The sequence below is a fragment of the Ascidiella aspersa genome, chromosome 4 (assembly GCF_963924565.1).
Source record: "Ascidiella aspersa chromosome 4, kaAscAspe10.2, whole genome shotgun sequence".
In the NCBI taxonomy this organism is placed as follows: domain Eukaryota; kingdom Metazoa; phylum Chordata; class Ascidiacea; order Phlebobranchia; family Ascidiidae; genus Ascidiella; species Ascidiella aspersa.
The window spans coordinates 23769259-23785957 of NC_139450.1; the positions used below are offsets into that span (position 1 = coordinate 23769259).

General features: G+C 38.8%; 51 non-coding genes and 38 pseudogenes across 51 annotated transcripts; all 89 read right to left on the reverse strand.

Annotated features, from left to right (window-relative positions):
* Positions 1 to 34: 34 nt before the first annotated feature.
* Positions 35 to 153, reverse strand: LOC146150693 (5S ribosomal RNA). The gene has a single exon (XR_014496207.1). It is a non-coding gene; the product is annotated as a 5S ribosomal RNA (ribosomal RNA).
* Positions 154 to 218: 65 nt separating this feature from the next.
* LOC146150694 (5S ribosomal RNA) lies at positions 219 to 337 on the reverse strand. The gene has a single exon (XR_014498037.1). It is a non-coding gene; the product is annotated as a 5S ribosomal RNA (ribosomal RNA).
* A 65-nt stretch (positions 338 to 402) lies between these two features.
* Positions 403 to 521, reverse strand: LOC146150695 (5S ribosomal RNA). Its single transcript, XR_014496208.1, has one exon. It is a non-coding gene; the product is annotated as a 5S ribosomal RNA (ribosomal RNA).
* Positions 522 to 586: 65 nt separating this feature from the next.
* On the reverse strand, positions 587 to 705 carry LOC146150696 (5S ribosomal RNA). The gene has a single exon (XR_014498415.1). It is a non-coding gene; the product is annotated as a 5S ribosomal RNA (ribosomal RNA).
* A 65-nt stretch (positions 706 to 770) lies between these two features.
* On the reverse strand, positions 771 to 889 carry LOC146150697 (5S ribosomal RNA). Its single transcript, XR_014496209.1, has one exon. It is a non-coding gene; the product is annotated as a 5S ribosomal RNA (ribosomal RNA).
* Positions 890 to 954: 65 nt separating this feature from the next.
* Positions 955 to 1073, reverse strand: LOC146150698 (5S ribosomal RNA; annotated as a pseudogene).
* Positions 1074 to 1137: 64 nt separating this feature from the next.
* On the reverse strand, positions 1138 to 1256 carry LOC146150699 (5S ribosomal RNA; annotated as a pseudogene).
* Positions 1257 to 1330: 74 nt separating this feature from the next.
* Positions 1331 to 1449, reverse strand: LOC146150700 (5S ribosomal RNA; annotated as a pseudogene).
* Positions 1450 to 1514: 65 nt separating this feature from the next.
* LOC146150701 (5S ribosomal RNA) lies at positions 1515 to 1633 on the reverse strand (annotated as a pseudogene).
* A 65-nt stretch (positions 1634 to 1698) lies between these two features.
* LOC146150702 (5S ribosomal RNA) lies at positions 1699 to 1817 on the reverse strand. The gene has a single exon (XR_014496210.1). It is a non-coding gene; the product is annotated as a 5S ribosomal RNA (ribosomal RNA).
* Positions 1818 to 1891: 74 nt separating this feature from the next.
* LOC146150703 (5S ribosomal RNA) lies at positions 1892 to 2010 on the reverse strand (annotated as a pseudogene).
* Positions 2011 to 2075: 65 nt separating this feature from the next.
* LOC146150704 (5S ribosomal RNA) lies at positions 2076 to 2194 on the reverse strand. The gene has a single exon (XR_014498416.1). It is a non-coding gene; the product is annotated as a 5S ribosomal RNA (ribosomal RNA).
* A 65-nt stretch (positions 2195 to 2259) lies between these two features.
* Positions 2260 to 2378, reverse strand: LOC146150705 (5S ribosomal RNA). The gene has a single exon (XR_014496211.1). It is a non-coding gene; the product is annotated as a 5S ribosomal RNA (ribosomal RNA).
* Positions 2379 to 2443: 65 nt separating this feature from the next.
* On the reverse strand, positions 2444 to 2562 carry LOC146150706 (5S ribosomal RNA; annotated as a pseudogene).
* A 64-nt stretch (positions 2563 to 2626) lies between these two features.
* LOC146150707 (5S ribosomal RNA) lies at positions 2627 to 2745 on the reverse strand (annotated as a pseudogene).
* A 74-nt stretch (positions 2746 to 2819) lies between these two features.
* On the reverse strand, positions 2820 to 2938 carry LOC146150708 (5S ribosomal RNA; annotated as a pseudogene).
* Positions 2939 to 3012: 74 nt separating this feature from the next.
* On the reverse strand, positions 3013 to 3131 carry LOC146150709 (5S ribosomal RNA; annotated as a pseudogene).
* Positions 3132 to 3194: 63 nt separating this feature from the next.
* On the reverse strand, positions 3195 to 3313 carry LOC146150710 (5S ribosomal RNA). The gene has a single exon (XR_014495864.1). It is a non-coding gene; the product is annotated as a 5S ribosomal RNA (ribosomal RNA).
* A 65-nt stretch (positions 3314 to 3378) lies between these two features.
* On the reverse strand, positions 3379 to 3497 carry LOC146150711 (5S ribosomal RNA; annotated as a pseudogene).
* A 74-nt stretch (positions 3498 to 3571) lies between these two features.
* LOC146150712 (5S ribosomal RNA) lies at positions 3572 to 3690 on the reverse strand. Its single transcript, XR_014497695.1, has one exon. It is a non-coding gene; the product is annotated as a 5S ribosomal RNA (ribosomal RNA).
* Positions 3691 to 3764: 74 nt separating this feature from the next.
* On the reverse strand, positions 3765 to 3883 carry LOC146150713 (5S ribosomal RNA). The gene has a single exon (XR_014497837.1). It is a non-coding gene; the product is annotated as a 5S ribosomal RNA (ribosomal RNA).
* Positions 3884 to 3947: 64 nt separating this feature from the next.
* Positions 3948 to 4066, reverse strand: LOC146150714 (5S ribosomal RNA; annotated as a pseudogene).
* Positions 4067 to 4130: 64 nt separating this feature from the next.
* On the reverse strand, positions 4131 to 4249 carry LOC146150715 (5S ribosomal RNA). The gene has a single exon (XR_014495893.1). It is a non-coding gene; the product is annotated as a 5S ribosomal RNA (ribosomal RNA).
* A 64-nt stretch (positions 4250 to 4313) lies between these two features.
* On the reverse strand, positions 4314 to 4432 carry LOC146150716 (5S ribosomal RNA). Its single transcript, XR_014495337.1, has one exon. It is a non-coding gene; the product is annotated as a 5S ribosomal RNA (ribosomal RNA).
* Positions 4433 to 4497: 65 nt separating this feature from the next.
* LOC146150717 (5S ribosomal RNA) lies at positions 4498 to 4616 on the reverse strand. Its single transcript, XR_014495662.1, has one exon. It is a non-coding gene; the product is annotated as a 5S ribosomal RNA (ribosomal RNA).
* A 74-nt stretch (positions 4617 to 4690) lies between these two features.
* Positions 4691 to 4809, reverse strand: LOC146150718 (5S ribosomal RNA; annotated as a pseudogene).
* A 74-nt stretch (positions 4810 to 4883) lies between these two features.
* Positions 4884 to 5002, reverse strand: LOC146150719 (5S ribosomal RNA; annotated as a pseudogene).
* Positions 5003 to 5066: 64 nt separating this feature from the next.
* LOC146150720 (5S ribosomal RNA) lies at positions 5067 to 5185 on the reverse strand (annotated as a pseudogene).
* Positions 5186 to 5249: 64 nt separating this feature from the next.
* Positions 5250 to 5368, reverse strand: LOC146150721 (5S ribosomal RNA). The gene has a single exon (XR_014495610.1). It is a non-coding gene; the product is annotated as a 5S ribosomal RNA (ribosomal RNA).
* Positions 5369 to 5432: 64 nt separating this feature from the next.
* LOC146150722 (5S ribosomal RNA) lies at positions 5433 to 5551 on the reverse strand. Its single transcript, XR_014495445.1, has one exon. It is a non-coding gene; the product is annotated as a 5S ribosomal RNA (ribosomal RNA).
* A 65-nt stretch (positions 5552 to 5616) lies between these two features.
* LOC146150723 (5S ribosomal RNA) lies at positions 5617 to 5735 on the reverse strand. The gene has a single exon (XR_014496165.1). It is a non-coding gene; the product is annotated as a 5S ribosomal RNA (ribosomal RNA).
* Positions 5736 to 5799: 64 nt separating this feature from the next.
* LOC146150724 (5S ribosomal RNA) lies at positions 5800 to 5918 on the reverse strand. The gene has a single exon (XR_014498447.1). It is a non-coding gene; the product is annotated as a 5S ribosomal RNA (ribosomal RNA).
* A 65-nt stretch (positions 5919 to 5983) lies between these two features.
* On the reverse strand, positions 5984 to 6102 carry LOC146150725 (5S ribosomal RNA). Its single transcript, XR_014495184.1, has one exon. It is a non-coding gene; the product is annotated as a 5S ribosomal RNA (ribosomal RNA).
* A 64-nt stretch (positions 6103 to 6166) lies between these two features.
* LOC146150726 (5S ribosomal RNA) lies at positions 6167 to 6285 on the reverse strand. Its single transcript, XR_014495450.1, has one exon. It is a non-coding gene; the product is annotated as a 5S ribosomal RNA (ribosomal RNA).
* Positions 6286 to 6350: 65 nt separating this feature from the next.
* Positions 6351 to 6469, reverse strand: LOC146150727 (5S ribosomal RNA). Its single transcript, XR_014496461.1, has one exon. It is a non-coding gene; the product is annotated as a 5S ribosomal RNA (ribosomal RNA).
* A 65-nt stretch (positions 6470 to 6534) lies between these two features.
* LOC146150728 (5S ribosomal RNA) lies at positions 6535 to 6653 on the reverse strand. Its single transcript, XR_014495195.1, has one exon. It is a non-coding gene; the product is annotated as a 5S ribosomal RNA (ribosomal RNA).
* A 91-nt stretch (positions 6654 to 6744) lies between these two features.
* On the reverse strand, positions 6745 to 6863 carry LOC146150729 (5S ribosomal RNA). The gene has a single exon (XR_014497791.1). It is a non-coding gene; the product is annotated as a 5S ribosomal RNA (ribosomal RNA).
* Positions 6864 to 6928: 65 nt separating this feature from the next.
* On the reverse strand, positions 6929 to 7047 carry LOC146150730 (5S ribosomal RNA). Its single transcript, XR_014496829.1, has one exon. It is a non-coding gene; the product is annotated as a 5S ribosomal RNA (ribosomal RNA).
* A 64-nt stretch (positions 7048 to 7111) lies between these two features.
* On the reverse strand, positions 7112 to 7230 carry LOC146150731 (5S ribosomal RNA; annotated as a pseudogene).
* Positions 7231 to 7294: 64 nt separating this feature from the next.
* Positions 7295 to 7413, reverse strand: LOC146150732 (5S ribosomal RNA; annotated as a pseudogene).
* A 64-nt stretch (positions 7414 to 7477) lies between these two features.
* On the reverse strand, positions 7478 to 7596 carry LOC146150733 (5S ribosomal RNA). The gene has a single exon (XR_014496613.1). It is a non-coding gene; the product is annotated as a 5S ribosomal RNA (ribosomal RNA).
* Positions 7597 to 7660: 64 nt separating this feature from the next.
* LOC146150734 (5S ribosomal RNA) lies at positions 7661 to 7779 on the reverse strand. Its single transcript, XR_014497581.1, has one exon. It is a non-coding gene; the product is annotated as a 5S ribosomal RNA (ribosomal RNA).
* A 65-nt stretch (positions 7780 to 7844) lies between these two features.
* Positions 7845 to 7963, reverse strand: LOC146150735 (5S ribosomal RNA). Its single transcript, XR_014495765.1, has one exon. It is a non-coding gene; the product is annotated as a 5S ribosomal RNA (ribosomal RNA).
* A 64-nt stretch (positions 7964 to 8027) lies between these two features.
* On the reverse strand, positions 8028 to 8146 carry LOC146150736 (5S ribosomal RNA). The gene has a single exon (XR_014498448.1). It is a non-coding gene; the product is annotated as a 5S ribosomal RNA (ribosomal RNA).
* Positions 8147 to 8211: 65 nt separating this feature from the next.
* Positions 8212 to 8330, reverse strand: LOC146150737 (5S ribosomal RNA). Its single transcript, XR_014495206.1, has one exon. It is a non-coding gene; the product is annotated as a 5S ribosomal RNA (ribosomal RNA).
* A 91-nt stretch (positions 8331 to 8421) lies between these two features.
* Positions 8422 to 8540, reverse strand: LOC146150738 (5S ribosomal RNA). The gene has a single exon (XR_014495635.1). It is a non-coding gene; the product is annotated as a 5S ribosomal RNA (ribosomal RNA).
* A 65-nt stretch (positions 8541 to 8605) lies between these two features.
* LOC146150739 (5S ribosomal RNA) lies at positions 8606 to 8724 on the reverse strand. Its single transcript, XR_014495451.1, has one exon. It is a non-coding gene; the product is annotated as a 5S ribosomal RNA (ribosomal RNA).
* Positions 8725 to 8789: 65 nt separating this feature from the next.
* Positions 8790 to 8908, reverse strand: LOC146150740 (5S ribosomal RNA). The gene has a single exon (XR_014497053.1). It is a non-coding gene; the product is annotated as a 5S ribosomal RNA (ribosomal RNA).
* Positions 8909 to 8972: 64 nt separating this feature from the next.
* LOC146150741 (5S ribosomal RNA) lies at positions 8973 to 9091 on the reverse strand. Its single transcript, XR_014496895.1, has one exon. It is a non-coding gene; the product is annotated as a 5S ribosomal RNA (ribosomal RNA).
* Positions 9092 to 9155: 64 nt separating this feature from the next.
* Positions 9156 to 9274, reverse strand: LOC146150742 (5S ribosomal RNA; annotated as a pseudogene).
* A 64-nt stretch (positions 9275 to 9338) lies between these two features.
* LOC146150743 (5S ribosomal RNA) lies at positions 9339 to 9457 on the reverse strand (annotated as a pseudogene).
* Positions 9458 to 9531: 74 nt separating this feature from the next.
* Positions 9532 to 9649, reverse strand: LOC146150744 (5S ribosomal RNA; annotated as a pseudogene).
* Positions 9650 to 9723: 74 nt separating this feature from the next.
* LOC146150745 (5S ribosomal RNA) lies at positions 9724 to 9842 on the reverse strand (annotated as a pseudogene).
* A 74-nt stretch (positions 9843 to 9916) lies between these two features.
* LOC146150746 (5S ribosomal RNA) lies at positions 9917 to 10034 on the reverse strand (annotated as a pseudogene).
* A 74-nt stretch (positions 10035 to 10108) lies between these two features.
* LOC146150747 (5S ribosomal RNA) lies at positions 10109 to 10226 on the reverse strand (annotated as a pseudogene).
* Positions 10227 to 10291: 65 nt separating this feature from the next.
* Positions 10292 to 10410, reverse strand: LOC146150748 (5S ribosomal RNA). Its single transcript, XR_014495611.1, has one exon. It is a non-coding gene; the product is annotated as a 5S ribosomal RNA (ribosomal RNA).
* Positions 10411 to 10474: 64 nt separating this feature from the next.
* On the reverse strand, positions 10475 to 10593 carry LOC146150749 (5S ribosomal RNA). Its single transcript, XR_014497742.1, has one exon. It is a non-coding gene; the product is annotated as a 5S ribosomal RNA (ribosomal RNA).
* A 64-nt stretch (positions 10594 to 10657) lies between these two features.
* LOC146150750 (5S ribosomal RNA) lies at positions 10658 to 10776 on the reverse strand (annotated as a pseudogene).
* Positions 10777 to 10850: 74 nt separating this feature from the next.
* Positions 10851 to 10970, reverse strand: LOC146150751 (5S ribosomal RNA; annotated as a pseudogene).
* A 74-nt stretch (positions 10971 to 11044) lies between these two features.
* On the reverse strand, positions 11045 to 11163 carry LOC146150752 (5S ribosomal RNA). Its single transcript, XR_014497225.1, has one exon. It is a non-coding gene; the product is annotated as a 5S ribosomal RNA (ribosomal RNA).
* Positions 11164 to 11237: 74 nt separating this feature from the next.
* Positions 11238 to 11356, reverse strand: LOC146150753 (5S ribosomal RNA; annotated as a pseudogene).
* A 64-nt stretch (positions 11357 to 11420) lies between these two features.
* On the reverse strand, positions 11421 to 11539 carry LOC146150754 (5S ribosomal RNA; annotated as a pseudogene).
* A 74-nt stretch (positions 11540 to 11613) lies between these two features.
* Positions 11614 to 11732, reverse strand: LOC146150755 (5S ribosomal RNA; annotated as a pseudogene).
* A 91-nt stretch (positions 11733 to 11823) lies between these two features.
* Positions 11824 to 11942, reverse strand: LOC146150756 (5S ribosomal RNA). The gene has a single exon (XR_014497402.1). It is a non-coding gene; the product is annotated as a 5S ribosomal RNA (ribosomal RNA).
* Positions 11943 to 12033: 91 nt separating this feature from the next.
* Positions 12034 to 12152, reverse strand: LOC146150757 (5S ribosomal RNA). Its single transcript, XR_014497792.1, has one exon. It is a non-coding gene; the product is annotated as a 5S ribosomal RNA (ribosomal RNA).
* Positions 12153 to 12217: 65 nt separating this feature from the next.
* Positions 12218 to 12336, reverse strand: LOC146150758 (5S ribosomal RNA). Its single transcript, XR_014496830.1, has one exon. It is a non-coding gene; the product is annotated as a 5S ribosomal RNA (ribosomal RNA).
* A 64-nt stretch (positions 12337 to 12400) lies between these two features.
* Positions 12401 to 12519, reverse strand: LOC146150759 (5S ribosomal RNA; annotated as a pseudogene).
* A 64-nt stretch (positions 12520 to 12583) lies between these two features.
* LOC146150760 (5S ribosomal RNA) lies at positions 12584 to 12702 on the reverse strand (annotated as a pseudogene).
* A 64-nt stretch (positions 12703 to 12766) lies between these two features.
* Positions 12767 to 12885, reverse strand: LOC146150761 (5S ribosomal RNA). Its single transcript, XR_014496614.1, has one exon. It is a non-coding gene; the product is annotated as a 5S ribosomal RNA (ribosomal RNA).
* Positions 12886 to 12949: 64 nt separating this feature from the next.
* Positions 12950 to 13068, reverse strand: LOC146150762 (5S ribosomal RNA). Its single transcript, XR_014497582.1, has one exon. It is a non-coding gene; the product is annotated as a 5S ribosomal RNA (ribosomal RNA).
* Positions 13069 to 13133: 65 nt separating this feature from the next.
* On the reverse strand, positions 13134 to 13252 carry LOC146150763 (5S ribosomal RNA). Its single transcript, XR_014495766.1, has one exon. It is a non-coding gene; the product is annotated as a 5S ribosomal RNA (ribosomal RNA).
* Positions 13253 to 13316: 64 nt separating this feature from the next.
* LOC146150764 (5S ribosomal RNA) lies at positions 13317 to 13435 on the reverse strand. Its single transcript, XR_014498449.1, has one exon. It is a non-coding gene; the product is annotated as a 5S ribosomal RNA (ribosomal RNA).
* A 65-nt stretch (positions 13436 to 13500) lies between these two features.
* Positions 13501 to 13619, reverse strand: LOC146150765 (5S ribosomal RNA). Its single transcript, XR_014495219.1, has one exon. It is a non-coding gene; the product is annotated as a 5S ribosomal RNA (ribosomal RNA).
* A 91-nt stretch (positions 13620 to 13710) lies between these two features.
* LOC146150766 (5S ribosomal RNA) lies at positions 13711 to 13829 on the reverse strand. Its single transcript, XR_014495636.1, has one exon. It is a non-coding gene; the product is annotated as a 5S ribosomal RNA (ribosomal RNA).
* Positions 13830 to 13894: 65 nt separating this feature from the next.
* On the reverse strand, positions 13895 to 14013 carry LOC146150767 (5S ribosomal RNA). Its single transcript, XR_014495452.1, has one exon. It is a non-coding gene; the product is annotated as a 5S ribosomal RNA (ribosomal RNA).
* Positions 14014 to 14078: 65 nt separating this feature from the next.
* Positions 14079 to 14197, reverse strand: LOC146150768 (5S ribosomal RNA). The gene has a single exon (XR_014497054.1). It is a non-coding gene; the product is annotated as a 5S ribosomal RNA (ribosomal RNA).
* Positions 14198 to 14261: 64 nt separating this feature from the next.
* LOC146150769 (5S ribosomal RNA) lies at positions 14262 to 14380 on the reverse strand. Its single transcript, XR_014496896.1, has one exon. It is a non-coding gene; the product is annotated as a 5S ribosomal RNA (ribosomal RNA).
* A 64-nt stretch (positions 14381 to 14444) lies between these two features.
* LOC146150770 (5S ribosomal RNA) lies at positions 14445 to 14563 on the reverse strand (annotated as a pseudogene).
* Positions 14564 to 14627: 64 nt separating this feature from the next.
* On the reverse strand, positions 14628 to 14746 carry LOC146150771 (5S ribosomal RNA; annotated as a pseudogene).
* Positions 14747 to 14820: 74 nt separating this feature from the next.
* On the reverse strand, positions 14821 to 14938 carry LOC146150772 (5S ribosomal RNA; annotated as a pseudogene).
* A 74-nt stretch (positions 14939 to 15012) lies between these two features.
* On the reverse strand, positions 15013 to 15131 carry LOC146150773 (5S ribosomal RNA; annotated as a pseudogene).
* A 74-nt stretch (positions 15132 to 15205) lies between these two features.
* On the reverse strand, positions 15206 to 15323 carry LOC146150774 (5S ribosomal RNA; annotated as a pseudogene).
* A 74-nt stretch (positions 15324 to 15397) lies between these two features.
* Positions 15398 to 15515, reverse strand: LOC146150775 (5S ribosomal RNA; annotated as a pseudogene).
* A 65-nt stretch (positions 15516 to 15580) lies between these two features.
* Positions 15581 to 15699, reverse strand: LOC146150776 (5S ribosomal RNA). The gene has a single exon (XR_014495612.1). It is a non-coding gene; the product is annotated as a 5S ribosomal RNA (ribosomal RNA).
* Positions 15700 to 15763: 64 nt separating this feature from the next.
* Positions 15764 to 15882, reverse strand: LOC146150777 (5S ribosomal RNA). The gene has a single exon (XR_014497743.1). It is a non-coding gene; the product is annotated as a 5S ribosomal RNA (ribosomal RNA).
* A 64-nt stretch (positions 15883 to 15946) lies between these two features.
* Positions 15947 to 16065, reverse strand: LOC146150778 (5S ribosomal RNA; annotated as a pseudogene).
* Positions 16066 to 16139: 74 nt separating this feature from the next.
* LOC146150779 (5S ribosomal RNA) lies at positions 16140 to 16259 on the reverse strand (annotated as a pseudogene).
* A 74-nt stretch (positions 16260 to 16333) lies between these two features.
* LOC146150780 (5S ribosomal RNA) lies at positions 16334 to 16452 on the reverse strand. Its single transcript, XR_014497226.1, has one exon. It is a non-coding gene; the product is annotated as a 5S ribosomal RNA (ribosomal RNA).
* Positions 16453 to 16526: 74 nt separating this feature from the next.
* On the reverse strand, positions 16527 to 16645 carry LOC146150781 (5S ribosomal RNA; annotated as a pseudogene).
* Positions 16646 to 16699: the final 54 nt, after the last annotated feature.

The window sequence follows — 16699 nt, forward strand, 5'->3', positions numbered from 1 at the left end:
TTTAAAAATGTAAAAACTTAAATAAATCATATTGTGCCTACGACAATTGGTATTCCTAGGCGGTCACCCATCCAAGTACTAACCAATCCCGACGTTGCTTAACTTCCGAGATCGGACGAGATCGGGTGCATTCAACCTGGTATGGTCGTAGCCAGTATTGGTCAACATATTTTGGTCTAATTTATTTAAAAATGTAAAAACTTGAATAAATCATATTTAGCCTACGACAATTGGTATTCCTAGGCGGTCACCCATCCAAGTACTAACCAATCCCGACGTTGCTTAACTTCCGAGATCGTACGAGATCGTGTGCATTCAACCTGGTATGGTCGTAGACAGTATTGGTCAACATGTTTTGGTCTAATCTATTTAAAAATGTAAAAACTTAAATAAATCATATATTGCCTACGACAATTGGTATTCCTAGGCGGTCACCCATCCAAGTACTAACCAATCCCGACGTTGCTTAACTTCCGAGATCGGACGAGATCGGGTGCATTCAACCTGGTATGGTCGTAGCCAGTATTGGTCAACATTTTTTGGTCTAATCTATTTAAAAATTAAAAAACTTAAATAAATCATATATTGCCTACGACAATTGGTATTCCTAGGCGGTCACCCATCCAAGTACTAACCAATCCCGACGTTGCTTAACTTCCGAGATCGTACGAGATCGTGTGCATTCAACCTGGTATGGTCGTAGACAGTATTGGTCAACATGTTTTGGTCTAATCTATTTAAAAATGTAAAAACTTAAATAAATCATATATTGCCTACGACAATTGGTATTCCTAGGCGGTCACCCATCCAAGTACTAACCAATCCCGACGTTGCTTAACTTCCGAGATCGGACGAGATCGGGTGCATTCAACCTGGTATGGTCGTAGCCAGTATTGGTCAACATTTTTTGGTCTAATCTATTTAAAAATTAAAAAACTTAAATAAATCATATATTGCCCACGACAATTGGTATCCCTAGGCGGTCACCCATCCAAGTACCAACCAATCCCGACGTTGCTTAACTTCCGAGATCGGACGAGATCGGGTGCATTCAACCTGGTATGGTCGTAGTCAGTATTGGTCAACATTTATGATCTAATCTATTTAAAAATGTAAAAACTTAAATAAATCATATTTTGCCTACTACAATTGGTATTCCTAGGCGGTCACCCATCCAAGTACTCACCAATCCCGACGTTGCTTAACTTACGAGATCGGACGAGATCGGGTGCATTCAACCTGGTATGGTCGTAGACAGTATTGGTCAACATTTTTTGGTCTAAAATCTTTGAAAATGTTGAAATTTAAATAAATTTTAAAAATCATATTTTTCCTATGACAATTGGTATTCCTAGGCGGTCACCCATCCAAGTACCAACCAATCCCGACGTTGCTTATCTTCCAAGATCGGACGAGATCAGGTGCATTCAACCTGGTATGGTCGTAGACAGTATTGGTCAACATTTTTTGGTCTAATCTATTTAAAAATTAAAAAACTTAAATAAATCATATATTGCCAACGACAATTGGTATTCCTAGGCGGTCACCCATCCAAGTACTAACCAATCCCGACGTTGCTTAACTTCCGAGATCGTACGAGATCGTGTGCATTCAACCTGGTATGGTCGTAGACAGTATTGGTCAACATGTTTTGGTCTAATCTATTTAAAAATGTAAAAACTTAAATAAATCATATATTGCCTACGACAATTGGTATTCCTAGGCGGTCACCCATCCAAGTACTAACCAATCCCGACGTTGCTTAACTTCCGAGATCGGACGAGATCGGGTGCATTCAACCTGGTATGGTCGTAGCCAGTATTGGTCAACATTTTTTGGTCTAAAATCTTTGAATATGTTGAAATTTAAATAAATTTTAAAAATCATATTTTTCCTATGACAATTGGTATTCCTAGGCGGTCACCCATCCAAGTACCAACCAATCCCGACGTTGCTTATCTTCCAAGATCGGACGAGATCAGGTGCATTCAACCTGGTATGGTCGTAGACAGTATTGGTCAACATTTTTTGGTCTAATCTATTTAAAAATTAAAAAACTTAAATAAATCATATATTGCCTACGACAATTGGTATTCCTAGGCGGTCACCCATCCAAGTACTAACCAATCCCGACGTTGCTTAACTTCCGAGATCGTACGAGATCGTGTGCATTCAACCTGGTATGGTCGTAGACAGTATTGGTCAACATGTTTTGGTCTAATCTATTTAAAAATGTAAAAACTTAAATAAATCATATATTGCCTACGACAATTGGTATTCCTAGGCGGTCACCCATCCAAGTACTAACCAATCCCGACGTTGCTTAACTTCCGAGATCGGACGAGATCGGGTGCATTCAACCTGGTATGGTCGTAGCCAGTATTGGTCAACATTTTTTGGTCTAATCTATTTAAAAATTAAAAAACTTAAATAAATCATATATTGCCTACGACAATTGGTATCCCTAGGCGGTCACCCATCCAAGTACCAACCAATCCCGACGTTGCTTAACTTCCGAGATCGGACGAGATCGGGTGCATTCAACCTGGTATGGTCGTAGTCAGTATTGGTCAACATTTATGATCTAATCTATTTAAAAATGTAAAAACTTAAATAAATCATATTTTGCCTACTACAATTGGTATTCCTAGGCGGTCACCCATCCAAGTACTCACCAATCCCGACGTTGCTTAACTTACGAGATCGGACGAGATCGGGTGCATTCAACCTGGTATGGTCGTAGACAGTATTGGTCAACATTTTTTGGTCTAAAATCTTTGAAAATGTTGAAATTTAAATAAATTTTAAAAATCATATTTTTCCTATGACAATTGGTATTCCTAGGCGGTCACCCATCCAAGTACCAACCAATCCCGACGTTGCTTATCTTCCAAGATCGGACGAGATCAGGTGCATTCAACCTGGTATGGTCGTAGACAGTATTGGTCAACATTTTTTGGTCTAAAATCTTTAAAAGTGTTAACATTTAAATATATATTAAAAATCATATTTTGCCTATGACAATTGGTATTCCTAGGCGGTCACCCATCCAAGTACCAACCAATCCCGACGTTGCTTAACTTCCGAGATCGGACGAGATCGGGTGCATTCAACCTGGTATGGTCGTAGTCAGTATTGCACAACATTTTTTGGTCTAATCTATAAAAAATGTAAAAATTAAATAAATCATATTTTGCCTACGACAATTGGTATTCCTAGGCGGTCACCCATCCAAGTACTCACCAATCCCGACGTTGCTTAACTTCCGAGATCGGACGAGATCGGGTGCATTCAACCTGGTATGGTCGTAGACAGTATTCGTCAACATTTTTTGGTCTAAAATCTTTGAAAATGTTTAAATTTAAAAAATGACATTTTTTCCTATGACAATTGGTATTCCTAGGCGGTCACCCATCCAAGAACCAACCAATCCAGACGTTGCTTAACTTCCGAGATCGAAGGAGATCGGGTGCATTCAACCTGGTATGGTCGTAGACAGTATTGGTCAACATTTTTTGGTCTAAAATCTTTAAAAATGTTAACTTTTAAATATATTTTATAAATCATATTTTGCCTATGACAATTGGAATTCCTATGCGGTCACCCATCCAAGTACTAACCAATCCCGACGTTGCTTAACTTCCGAGATCGGACGAGATCGGGTGCATTCAACCTGGTATGGTCGTAGACAGTATTGGTCAACATTTTTTGGTCTAAAATCTTTAAAAATGTTAACTTTTAAATATATTTGATAAATCATATTTTGCCTATGACAATTGGAATTCCTATGCGGTCACCCATCCAAGTACTAACCAATCCCGACGTTGCTTAACTTCCGAGATCGGACGAGATCGGGTGCATTCAACCTGGTATGGTCGTAAGCAGTATTTCTCAACATTTTGTGTCTAATCTATTTAAAAAAGTAAAAACTTAAATAAATCATATTTTGCCTACGACAATTGGTATTCCTAGGCGGTCACCCATCCAAGTACTAACCAATCCCGACGTTGCTTAACTTCCGAGATCGGACGATATCGGGTGCATTCAACCTGGTATGGTCGTAGTCAGTATTGGTCAACAAATTTTGGTCTAATCTATTTAAAAATGTAAAAATTGAATAAATCATATTTAGCCTACGACAATTGGTATTCCTAGGCGGTCACCCATCCAAGTACTAACCAATCCCGACGTTGTTTAACTTCCGAGATCGGACGAGATCGGGTGCATTCAACCTGGTATGGTCGTAGTCGGTATTGGTCAACATTTATGGTCTAATCTATTTAAAAATGTAAAAACTTGAATAAATCATATTTAGCCTACGACAATTGGTATTCCTAGGCGGTCACCCATCCAAGTACTAACCAATCCCGACGTTGCTTAACTTCCGAGATCGGACGAGATCGGGTGCATTCAACATGGTATGGTCGAAGGCAGTATTGCTCAACATTTTTGGTCTAATCTATTTAAATAATGTAAAAACTTAAATAAATCATATATTGCCTACGACAATTGGTATTCCTAGGCGGTCACCCATCCAAGTACTAACCAATCCCGACGTTGCTTAACTTCCGAGATCGGACGAGATCGGGTGCATTCAACCTGGAATGGTCGTAGGCAGTATTGGTCAACATTTTTTGGTCTGAACTCTTTAAAAATGTAAACGATTAAATATATTTTCAAAATCATATTTTGCCTATGACAATTGGTATTCCTAGGCGGTCACCCATCCAAGTTCTAACCAATCCCGACGTTGCTTAACTTCCGAGATCGGACGAGATCGGGTGCATTCAAACTTGTATGGTCGTAGACAGTATTGGTCAACATTTTTTGGTCTAAAATCTTTAAAAATGTTAACATTTAAATATATTTTATAAATCATATTTTGCCTATGACAATTGGAATTCCTATGCGGTCACCCATCCAAGTACTAACCAATCCCGACGTTGCTTAACTTCCGAGATCGGACGAGATCAGGTGCATTCAACCTGGTATGGTCGTAAGCAGTATTTCTCAACATTTTATGTCTAATCTATTTAAAAAATTAAAAACTTAAATAAATCATATTTTGCCTACGACAATTGGTATTCCTAGGCGGTCACCCATCCAAGTACTAACCAATCCCGACGTTGCTTAACTTCCGAGATCGGACGATATCGGGTGCATTCAACCTGGTATGGTCGTAGTCAGTATTGGTCAACAAATTTTGGTCTAATCTATTTAAAAATGTAAAAATTGAATAAATCATATTTAGCCTACGACAATTGGTATTCCTAGGCGGTCACCCATCCAAGTACTAACCAATCCCGACGTTGCTTAACTTCCGAGATCGGACGAGATCGGGTGCATTCAACCTGGTATGGTCGTAGTCGGTATTGGTCAACATTTATGGACTAATCTATTTAAAAATGTAAAACCTTGAATAAATCATATTGTGCCTACGACAATTGGTATTCCTAGGCGGTCACCCATCCAAGTACTAACCAATCCCGAAGTTGCTTAACTTCCGAGATCGGACGAGATCGGGTGCATTCAACCTGGTATGGTCGTAGCCAGTATTGGTCAACATATTTTGGTCTAATCTATTTAAAAATGTAAAAACTTGAATAAATCATATTTAGCCTACGACAATTGGTATTCCTAGGCGGTCACCCATCCAAGTACTAACCAATCCCGACGTTGCTTAACTTCCAAGATCGAATGAGATCGGGTGCATTCAACCTGGTATGGTCGTAGACAGTATTGGTCAACATTTATGGTCTAATCTATTTAAAAATGTAAAAACTTAAATAAATCATATTGTGCCTACGACAATTGGTATTCCTAGGCGGTCACCCATCCAAGTACTAACCAATCCAGACGTTGCTTAACTTCCGAGATCGGACGAGATCGGGTGCTTTCAACCTGGTATGGTCGTAGCCAGTATTGGTCAACATTTTTTGGTCTAATCTATTTAAAAATGTAAAAACTTGAATAAATCATATTTTGCCTACGACAATTGGTATTCCTAGGCGGTCACCCATCCAAGTACTAACCAATCCCGACGTTGCTTAACTTCCGAGATCGGACGAGATCGGGTGCTTTCAACCTGGTATGGTCGTAGACAGTATTGGTCAACATTTTTTGGTCTAATCTATTTAAAAATGTAAAACTTAAATAAATCATATTGTGCCTACGACAATTGGTATTCCTAGGCGGTCACCCATCCAAGTACTAACCAATCCCGACGTTGCTTAACTTCCGAGATCGGACGAGATCGGGTGCATTCAACATGGTATGGTCGAAGGCAGTATTGCTCAACATTTTTTGGTCTAATCTATTTAAAAATGTAAAAACTTAAATAAATCATATATTGCCTACGACAATTGGTATTCCTAGGCGGTCACCCATCCAAGTACTAACCAATCCCGACGTTGCTTAACTTCCGAGATCGGACGGGATCGGGTACATTCAACCTGGTATGGTCGTAGCCAGTATTGGTCAACATTTTTTGGTCTAATCTATTTAAAAATGTAAAAACTTGAATAAATCATATTTTGCCTACGACAATTGGTATTCCTAGGCGGTCACCCATCCAAGTACTAACCAATCCCGACGTTGCTTAACTTCCGAGATCGGACGAGATCGGGTGCTTTCAACCTGGTATGGTCGTAGACAATATTGGTCAACATTTTTTGGTCTAAAATCTTTAAAAATGTTAACATTTAAATATATTTAAAAGAATAAAAACTTAAATAAATCATATTTTGCCTACGACAATTGGTATTCCTAGGAGTTCACCCATCCAAGTACTAACCAATCCCGACGTTGCTTAACTTCCGAGATCGGACGAGATCGGGTGCATTCAACATGGTATGGTCGAAGGCAGTATTGCTCAACATTTTTTGGTCTAATCTATTTAAAAATGTAAAAACTTAAATAAATCATATATTGACTACGACAATTGGTATTCCTAGGCGGTCACCCATCCAAGTACTAACCAATCCCGACGTTGCTTAACTTCCGAGATCGGACGAGATCGGGTGCATTCAACATGGTATGGTCGAAGGCAGTATTGCTCAACATTTATGGTCTAATCTATTTAAAAATGTAAAAACTTAAATAAATCATATTGTGCCTACGACAATTGGTATTCCTAGGCGGTCAGCCATCCAAGTACCATCCAATCCCGACGTTGCTTAACTTCCGAGATCGGACGAGATCAGGTGCATTCAACCTGGTATGGTCGTAAGCAGTATTTCTCAACATTTTATGTTTAATCTATTTAAAAAAGTAAAAACTTAAATAAATCATATTTTGCCTACGACAATTGGTATTCCTAGGCGGTCACCCAACCTAGTACTAACCAATCCCGACGTTGCTTAACTTCCGAGATCGGACGATATCGGGTGCATTCAACCTGGTATGGTCGTAGTCAGTATTGGTCAACAAATTTTGGTCTAATCTATTTAAAAATGTAAAAATTGAATAAATCATATTTAGCCTACGACAATTGGTATTCCTAGGCGGTCACCCATCCAAGTACTAACCAATCCCGACGTTGCTTAACTTCCGAGATCGGACGAGATCGGGTGCATTCAACCTAGTATGGTCGTAGTCGGTATTGGTCAACATTTATGGTCTAATCTATTTAAAAATGTAAAAACTTAAATAAATCATATTGTGCCTACGACAATTGGTATTCCTAGGCGGTCACCCATCCAAGTACTAACCAATCCCGAAGTTGCTTAACTTCCGAACTCGGACGAGATCGGGTGCATTCAACCTGGTATGGTCGTAGCCAGTATTGGTCAACATATTTTGGTCAAATCTATTTAAAAATGTAAAAACTTGAATAAATCATATTTAGCCTACGACAATTGGTATTCCTAGGCGGTCACCCATCCCAGTACTAACCAATACCGACGTTGCTTAACTTCCGAGATCGGATGAGATCGGGTGCATTCAACCTGGTATGGTCGTAGACAGTATTGGTCAACATTTATGGTCTAATCTATTTAAAAATGTAAAAACTTAAATAAATCATATTGTGCCTACGACAATTGGTATTCCTAGGCGGTCACCCATCCAAGTACTAACCAATCCAGACGTTGCTTAACTTCCGAGATCGGACGAGATCGGGTGCTTTCAACCTGGTATGGTCGTAGCCAGTATTGGTCAACATTTTTTGGTCTAATCTATTTAAAAATGTAAAAACTTGAATAAATCATATTTTGCCTACGACAATTGGTATTCCTAGGCGGTCACCCATCCAAGTACTAACCAATCCCGACGTTGCTTAACTTCCGAGATCGGACGAGATCGGGTGCTTTCAACCTGGTATGGTCGTAGACAGTATTGGTCAACATTTTTTGGTCTAAAATCTTTAAAAATGTTAACATTTAAATATATTTAAAAGAATAAAAACTTAAATAAATCATATTTTGCCTGCGACAATTGGTATTCCTAGGCGGTCACCCATCCAAGTACTAACCAATCCCGACGTTGCTTAACTTCCGAGATCGGACGAGATCGGGTGCATTCAACATGGTATGGTCGAAGGCAGTATTGCTCAACATTTTTTGGTCTAATCTATTTAAAAATGTAAAAACTTAAATAAATCATATATTGCCTACGACAATTGGTATTCCTAGGCGGTCACCCATCCAAGTACTAACCAATCCCGACGTTGCTTAACTTCCGAGATCGGACGAGATCGGGTGCATTCAACATGGTATGGTCGAAGGCAGTATTGCTCAACATTTTTTGGTCTAATCTATTTAAAAATGTAAAAACTTAAATAAATCATATATTGCCTACGACAATTGGTATTCCTAGGCGGTCACCCATCCAATTACTAACCAATCCCGACGTTGCTTAACTTCCGAGATCGGACGGGATCGGGTGCATTCAACCTGGTATGGTCGTAGTCAGTATTGGTCAACATTTATGGTCTAATCTATTTAAAAATGTAAAAACTTAAATAAATCATATTGTGCCTACGACAATTGGTATTCCTAGGCGGTCAGCCATCCAAGTACTATCCAATCCCGACGTTGCTTAACTTCCGAGATCGGACGAGATCGGGTGCATTCAACCTGGTATGGTCGTAGACAGTATTGGTCAACATTTATGGTCTAATCTATTTAAAAATGTAAAAACTTAAATACATCATATTGTGCCTACGACAATTGGTATTCCTAGGCGGTCACCCATCCAAGTACTCACCAATCCCGACGTTGCTTAACATCCGAGATCGGACGAGATCGGGTGCATTCAACCTGGTATGATCGAAAGCAGTATTTCTCAACATTTTATGTCTAATCTAATTAAAAAAGTAAAAACTTTAATAAATCATATTTTGCCAACGACAATTGGTATTCCTAGGCGGTCACCCATCCAAGTACCAACCAATCACGACGTTGCTTAACTTCCGAGATCGGAGGAGATCGGGTGCATTCAACCTGGTATGGTCGCAGACAGTATTGGCCAACATTTTTTGGTAGGAATTCTTTAAAAATGTAAACGATTAAATATATTTTAAAAATCATTTTTTGCCTATGACAATAGTAATTCCTGTGCGGTCACCCATCCAAGTACTATCAAACCAGACGTTGCTTAACTTCCGAGATCGGACGAGATCGGGTGCATTCAACCTGGTATGGTCATAAGCAGTATTTCTCAACATTTTATGTCATTTATGGTCTAATCTATTTAAAAAAGTAAAAACTTTAATAAATCATATTTTGCCAACGACAATTGGTATTCCTAGGCGGTCACCCATCCAAGTACCAACCAATCACGACGTTGCTTAACTTCCGACATCGGAGGAGATCGGGTGCATTCAACCTGGTATGGTCGCAGACAGTATTGGCCAACATTTTTTGGTCGGAATTCTTTAAAAATTTAAACGATTAAATATATTTTAAAAATCATTTTTTGCCTATGACAATAGTAATTCCTGTGCGGTCACCCATCCAAGTACTATCAATCCCGACGTTGCTTAACTTCCGAGATCGGACGAGATCGGGTGCATTCAACCTGGTATGGTCGTAGACAGTATTGGTCAACATTTTTTGGTCTAAAATCTTTAAAAATGTTAACATTTAAATATATTTTAAAAATCATATTTTGCCTATGACAATAGTAATTCCTGTGCGGTCACCCATCCAAGTACTATCAATCCCGACGTTGCTTAACTTCCGAGATCGGACGAGATCGGGTGCATTCAACCTGGTATGGTCGTAGCCAGTATTGGTCAACATATTTTGGTCTAATCTATTTAAAAATGTAAAAACTTGAATAAATCATATTTAGCCTACGACAATTGGTATTCCTAGGCGGTCACCCATCCAAGTACTAACCAATCCCGACGTTGCTTAACTTCCGAGATCGGACGAGATCGGGTGCATTCAACCTGGTATGGTCGTAGTCGGTATTGCTCAACATTTATGGTCTAATCTATTTAAAAATGTAAAAACTTAAATAAATCATATTTTGCCTACGACAATTGGTATTCCTAGGCGATCACCCATCCAAGTACTAACCAATCCCGACGTTGCTTAACTTCCGAGATCGGACGAGATCGGGTGCATTCAACCTGGTATGGTCGTAGAAAGTATTGGTCAACATGTATGGTCTAATATATTTAAAAATGTAAAAACTTAAATAAATCATATTGTGCCTACGACAAATGGTATTCCTAGGCGGTCACCCATCCAAGTAGCAACCAATCCCGATGTTGCTTAACTTCCGAGATCGGACGAGATCGGGTGCATTCAACCTGGTATGGTCGTAGACAGTATTGGTCAACATTTTTTGGTCTAAAATCTTTAAAAATTTTACCATTTAAATATATTTTAAAAATCATATTTTGCCTATGACAATTGGTGTTCCTAGGCCCGTCACCCATCCAAGTAGCAACCAATCCCGATGTTGCTTAACATCCGAGATCGGACGAGATCGGGTGCATTAAACCTGGTATGGTCGTAGGCAGTATTGGTCAATATTTTTTGGTCTAAAATCTTTAGAAATGTTAACATTTAAATATATTTTAAAAATCATATTTTGCCTATGACAATTGGTATTCCTAGGCGGTCACCCATCCAAGTACTAACCAATCCCAAAGTTGCTTAACTTCCAAGATCGGACGAGATCGGGTGCATTCAACCTGGTATGGTCGTAGACAGTATTGGTCAACATTTTTTGGTCTAAAATCTTTAAAAATGTTAACATTTAAATATATTTAAAAAATCATATTTTGCCTATGACAATTGGTATTCCTAGGCGGTCACCCATCCAAGTACTAACCAATCCCAAAGTTGCTTAACTTCCAAGATCGGACGAGATCGGGTGCATTCAACCTGGTATGGTCGTAGAAAGTATTGGTCAACATGTATGGTCTAATCTATTTAAAAATGTAAAAACTTAAATAAATCATATTTTGCCTACGACAATTGGTATTCCTATGCGGTCACCCATCCAAGTAGCAACCAATCCCGATGTTGCTTAACTTCCGAGATCGGACGAGATCGGGTGCATTCAACCTGGTATGGTCGTAGACAGTATTGGTCAACATTTTTTGGTCTAAAATCTTTAAAAATGTTAACATTTAAATATATTTAAAAAATCATATTTTGCCTATGACAATTGGTATTCCTAGGCGGTCACCCATCCAAGTACTAACCAATCCCAAAGTTGCTTAACTTCCAAGATCGGACGAGATCGGGTGCATTCAACCTGGTGTGGTCGTAGACAGTATTGGTCAATATTTTTTGGTCTAAAATCTTTAAAAATGTTAACATTTAAATATATTTAAAAGAATAAAAACTTAAATAAATCATATTTTGCCTACGACAATTGGTATTCCTAGGAGTTCACCCATCCAAGTACTAACCAATCCCGACGTTGCTTAACTTCCGAGATCGGACGAGATCGGGTGCTTTCAACCTGGTATGGTCGTAGACAATATTGGTCAACATTTTTTGGTCTAAAATCTTTAAAAATGTTAACATTTAAATATATTTAAAAGAATAAAAACTTAAATAAATCATATTTTGCCTACGACAATTGGTATTCCTAGGAGTTCACCCATCCAAGTACTAACCAATCCCGACGTTGCTTAACTTCCGAGATCGGACGAGATCGGGTGCATTCAACATGGTATGGTCGAAGGCAGTATTGCTCAACATTTTTTGGTCTAATCTATTTAAAAATGTAAAAACTTAAATAAATCATATATTGACTACGACAATTGGTATTCCTAGGCGGTCACCCATCCAAGTACTAACCAATCCCGACGTTGCTTAACTTCCGAGATCGGACGAGATCGGGTGCATTCAACATGGTATGGTCGAAGGCAGTATTGCTCAACATTTATGGTCTAATCTATTTAAAAATGTAAAAACTTAAATAAATCATATTGTGCCTACGACAATTGGTATTCCTAGGCGGTCAGCCATCCAAGTACCATCCAATCCCGACGTTGCTTAACTTCCGAGATCGGACGAGATCAGGTGCATTCAACCTGGTATGGTCGTAAGCAGTATTTCTCAACATTTTATGTTTAATCTATTTAAAAAAGTAAAAACTTAAATAAATCATATTTTGCCTACGACAATTGGTATTCCTAGGCGGTCACCCAACCTAGTACTAACCAATCCCGACGTTGCTTAACTTCCGAGATCGGACGATATCGGGTGCATTCAACCTGGTATGGTCGTAGTCAGTATTGGTCAACAAATTTTGGTCTAATCTATTTAAAAATGTAAAAATTGAATAAATCATATTTAGCCTACGACAATTGGTATTCCTAGGCGGTCACCCATCCAAGTACTAACCAATCCCGACGTTGCTTAACTTCCGAGATCGGACGAGATCGGGTGCATTCAACCTAGTATGGTCGTAGTCGGTATTGGTCAACATTTATGGTCTAATCTATTTAAAAATGTAAAAACTTAAATAAATCATATTGTGCCTACGACAATTGGTATTCCTAGGCGGTCACCCATCCAAGTACTAACCAATCCCGAAGTTGCTTAACTTCCGAACTCGGACGAGATCGGGTGCATTCAACCTGGTATGGTCGTAGCCAGTATTGGTCAACATATTTTGGTCAAATCTATTTAAAAATGTAAAAACTTGAATAAATCATATTTAGCCTACGACAATTGGTATTCCTAGGCGGTCACCCATCCCAGTACTAACCAATACCGACGTTGCTTAACTTCCGAGATCGGATGAGATCGGGTGCATTCAACCTGGTATGGTCGTAGACAGTATTGGTCAACATTTATGGTCTAATCTATTTAAAAATGTAAAAACTTAAATAAATCATATTGTGCCTACGACAATTGGTATTCCTAGGCGGTCACCCATCCAAGTACTAACCAATCCAGACGTTGCTTAACTTCCGAGATCGGACGAGATCGGGTGCTTTCAACCTGGTATGGTCGTAGCCAGTATTGGTCAACATTTTTTGGTCTAATCTATTTAAAAATGTAAAAACTTGAATAAATCATATTTTGCCTACGACAATTGGTATTCCTAGGCGGTCACCCATCCAAGTACTAACCAATCCCGACGTTGCTTAACTTCCGAGATCGGACGAGATCGGGTGCTTTCAACCTGGTATGGTCGTAGACAGTATTGGTCAACATTTTTTGGTCTAAAATCTTTAAAAATGTTAACATTTAAATATATTTAAAAGAATAAAAACTTAAATAAATCATATTTTGCCTGCGACAATTGGTATTCCTAGGCGGTCACCCATCCAAGTACTAACCAATCCCGACGTTGCTTAACTTCCGAGATCGGACGAGATCGGGTGCATTCAACATGGTATGGTCGAAGGCAGTATTGCTCAACATTTTTTGGTCTAATCTATTTAAAAATGTAAAAACTTAAATAAATCATATATTGCCTACGACAATTGGTATTCCTAGGCGGTCACCCATCCAAGTACTAACCAATCCCGACGTTGCTTAACTTCCGAGATCGGACGAGATCGGGTGCATTCAACATGGTATGGTCGAAGGCAGTATTGCTCAACATTTTTTGGTCTAATCTATTTAAAAATGTAAAAACTTAAATAAATCATATATTGCCTACGACAATTGGTATTCCTAGGCGGTCACCCATCCAATTACTAACCAATCCCGACGTTGCTTAACTTCCGAGATCGGACGGGATCGGGTGCATTCAACCTGGTATGGTCGTAGTCAGTATTGGTCAACATTTATGGTCTAATCTATTTAAAAATGTAAAAACTTAAATAAATCATATTGTGCCTACGACAATTGGTATTCCTAGGCGGTCAGCCATCCAAGTACTATCCAATCCCGACGTTGCTTAACTTCCGAGATCGGACGAGATCGGGTGCATTCAACCTGGTATGGTCGTAGACAGTATTGGTCAACATTTATGGTCTAATCTATTTAAAAATGTAAAAACTTAAATACATCATATTGTGCCTACGACAATTGGTATTCCTAGGCGGTCACCCATCCAAGTACTCACCAATCCCGACGTTGCTTAACATCCGAGATCGGACGAGATCGGGTGCATTCAACCTGGTATGATCGAAAGCAGTATTTCTCAACATTTTATGTCTAATCTAATTAAAAAAGTAAAAACTTTAATAAATCATATTTTGCCAACGACAATTGGTATTCCTAGGCGGTCACCCATCCAAGTACCAACCAATCACGACGTTGCTTAACTTCCGAGATCGGAGGAGATCGGGTGCATTCAACCTGGTATGGTCGCAGACAGTATTGGCCAACATTTTTTGGTAGGAATTCTTTAAAAATGTAAACGATTAAATATATTTTAAAAATCATTTTTTGCCTATGACAATAGTAATTCCTGTGCGGTCACCCATCCAAGTACTATCAAACCAGACGTTGCTTAACTTCCGAGATCGGACGAGATCGGGTGCATTCAACCTGGTATGGTCATAAGCAGTATTTCTCAACATTTTATGTCATTTATGGTCTAATCTATTTAAAAAAGTAAAAACTTTAATAAATCATATTTTGCCAACGACAATTGGTATTCCTAGGCGGTCACCCATCCAAGTACCAACCAATCACGACGTTGCTTAACTTCCGACATCGGAGGAGATCGGGTGCATTCAACCTGGTATGGTCGCAGACAGTATTGGCCAACATTTTTTGGTCGGAATTCTTTAAAAATTTAAACGATTAAATATATTTTAAAAATCATTTTTTGCCTATGACAATAGTAATTCCTGTGCGGTCACCCATCCAAGTACTATCAATCCCGACGTTGCTTAACTTCCGAGATCGGACGAGATCGGGTGCATTCAACCTGGTATGGTCGTAGACAGTATTGGTCAACATTTTTTGGTCTAAAATCTTTAAAAATGTTAACATTTAAATATATTTTAAAAATCATATTTTGCCTATGACAATAGTAATTCCTGTGCGGTCACCCATCCAAGTACTATCAATCCCGACGTTGCTTAACTTCCGAGATCGGACGAGATCGGGTGCATTCAACCTGGTATGGTCGTAGCCAGTATTGGTCAACATATTTTGGTCTAATCTATTTAAAAATGTAAAAACTTGAATAAATCATATTTAGCCTACGACAATTGGTATTCCTAGGCGGTCACCCATCCAAGTACTAACCAATCCCGACGTTGCTTAACTTCCGAGATCGGACGAGATCGGGTGCATTCAACCTGGTATGGTCGTAGTCGGTATTGCTCAACATTTATGGTCTAATCTATTTAAAAATGTAAAAACTTAAATAAATCATATTTTGCCTACGACAATTGGTATTCCTAGGCGATCACCCATCCAAGTACTAACCAATCCCGACGTTGCTTAACTTCCGAGATCGGACGAGATCGGGTGCATTCAACCTGGTATGGTCGTAGAAAGTATTGGTCAACATGTATGGTCTAATATATTTAAAAATGTAAAAACTTAAATAAATCATATTGTGCCTACGACAAATGGTATTCCTAGGCGGTCACCCATCCAAGTAGCAACCAATCCCGATGTTGCTTAACTTCCGAGATCGGACGAGATCGGGTGCATTCAACCTGGTATGGTCGTAGACAGTATTGGTCAACATTTTTTGGTCTAAAATCTTTAAAAATTTTACCATTTAAATATATTTTAAAAATCATATTTTGCCTATGACAATTGGTGTTCCTAGGCCCGTCACCCATCCAAGTAGCAACCAATCCCGATGTTGCTTAACATCCGAGATCGGACGAGATCGGGTGCATTAAACCTGGTATGGTCGTAGGCAGTATTGGTCAATATTTTTTGGTCTAAAATCTTTAGAAATGTTAACATTTAAATATATTTTAAAAATCATATTTTGCCTATGACAATTGGTATTCCTAGGCGGTCACCCATCCAAGTACTAACCAATCCCAAAGTTGCTTAACTTCCAAGATCGGACGAGATCGGGTGCATTCAACCTGGTATGGTCGTAGACAGTATTGGTCAACATTTTTTGGTCTAAAATCTTTAAAAATGTTAACATTTAAATATATTTAAAAAATCATATTTTGCCTATGACAATTGGTATTCCTAGGCGGTCACCCATCCAAGTACTAACCAATCCCAAAGTTGCTTAACTTCCAAGATCGGACGAGATCGGGTGCATTCAACCTGGTATGGTCGTAGAAAGTATTGGTCAACATGTATGGTCTAATCTATTTAAAAATGTAAAAACTTAAATA